The sequence below is a fragment of the Corylus avellana genome, chromosome ca1 (assembly GCF_901000735.1).
Source record: "Corylus avellana chromosome ca1, CavTom2PMs-1.0".
Taxonomy (NCBI): domain Eukaryota; kingdom Viridiplantae; phylum Streptophyta; class Magnoliopsida; order Fagales; family Betulaceae; genus Corylus; species Corylus avellana.
In genome coordinates this window covers 45,393,055-45,394,922 of record NC_081541.1, presented here as the reverse complement: position 1 = coordinate 45,394,922, position 1,868 = coordinate 45,393,055, and positions in this window count along the sequence as shown.

The window sequence follows — 1,868 nt, the reverse complement described above, 5'->3', positions numbered from 1 at the left end:
TTTTGATACTATGTTAAATTACTACTTATCCCAAAAGTTTAAACTGATAAAAATATATGAAATTAATCATTTAATTTATATTTTAACATGGTAGGCCTGTTTCCAAGAGGTAACTCAATCGACTGGAATCACGCCTAATAAAGTGAAGATCACTAATTTGAATCTCTCTCTCCTCTTGTGCCAAACATGTTTAATATGTTGGGCCTTTGTCTCTGGCTGTGTTGTCTCATGTTCACACCCACCTTTAGATGTGCATTGCACATGATTAGTGCCCTTGTCGAGCCCACATTCATTCTTTTGCTGGTTAAGCACATGGTTATAATGTCCTTCATCAATGAATCAACATTTCATCGATGGATTTGAAAGCCAAATTCACGTTTAGAATTTGGTAATTATGGCACCAAATCCATTTCAGCAAAAACAACAACAACAAAAAAAAGTCTTTTTCTTTTCTTTTTTTTTTCCAACTTCAAGCTTTCACCTTGACAATTCACTTCTTGGGGTCGCCGGCATCATAGTTGTTTGTCAAAATGCCCAAGTGGCCAAGCAGAGAGAAGGCCTCCACCCAATAAGTTTTTCATTAATAAATTGGGATGTTGTTGATCATTATAGATTTGGTGAATCATTGGGATTTGGGGTCTCCACAAAAAAAAAAGAAAAGTAAATTTGGATTCTTGGTGATGTTGGCATCCATAATGTTACCATAGCCATGCTATGGACGATTATAATGGTCTATGAATTGTGGACAAAATTGGATGCAAGAATCGTTTAAGATTGAAACATAAAAACATCCCTATGTTGATATCAAATAAAGTGAGAAATTGGAAAATCAAAGGGCCTGGAAGTTAGAATATTAGTGGAGTGTTTGATAAACGGTAAGATCAATTCATTATTAGGATTATTGAAGAACAAGCCAGGCAACATCAATTGGCTTAATAAGTGTCAACAAATAAATTCCAAGGTCTGTTTAATGAGTTTGCTATTCTTGTTGGGTTTGCATAAGATCAACTCATAAGGGACTGAGCATAATGACACTCTTGAGAATAATACTAATTGGTGTACTGTATAATAAACTCTCTTGGGATTAGGCTTTCCCTAATTATTAAACCGGCCAACCTGTGATATGACCTTAAGCTATGCCCATTGGCAACGATGCCTACAAGTCGGCTGGATGTCACCTATGTTAGGTCGGTTTAGCTTGAACTAATCTAGGCTGGCCAAACTTAAATCGATTTGGTTGGCCAGACCAAATTTATCATGGATGAGTAGGTGTAGGGGGGCATAAAGAGAACCTGCACCATAGTAGTTTTTTTTTTTTTTTTTATGAAACATATTAGTCTCATTTATTGATAATCAAAAGCAAAAACTCTTACAACACAGGGCAAGCTCTAAAGTATCCATAGCATAAGCTACAAAGATACAAGCGTTAAAGCTGACGTATTTTATTTCAGACTCTCAACAAGATCCGCTACTATTCTTTCAGACCAACAACTTATTCTTGCTATTTACTCTAGCATAATGTTGAAATAAAAAATTATTTCTCACTATTCTTCTCTCCTTCGAATGAAAATATGAGAAATAAAATATAATTAAAATAGTATTTGAAAACAAATAAAAACTAAAATAGATAGCGTGATAAAAAATAAAATAAAAAACCGTAAATAAAAATGCGTTTGTTAAAATGAAGAGGTGACCAAACAGACCATTACAAATTGAAGTAGCATCATTGCGACCTGATCCTCCACAAAAAAAAGATAGGTAATTGGGATTGGTGAATTGCTCTTTGTGAGCTTGTGATGTTTCTTCCCCTAACCTATTGTTTTTTTTTTTAACATATTCGCACAATAGGAGATGATAGATTTAAACTA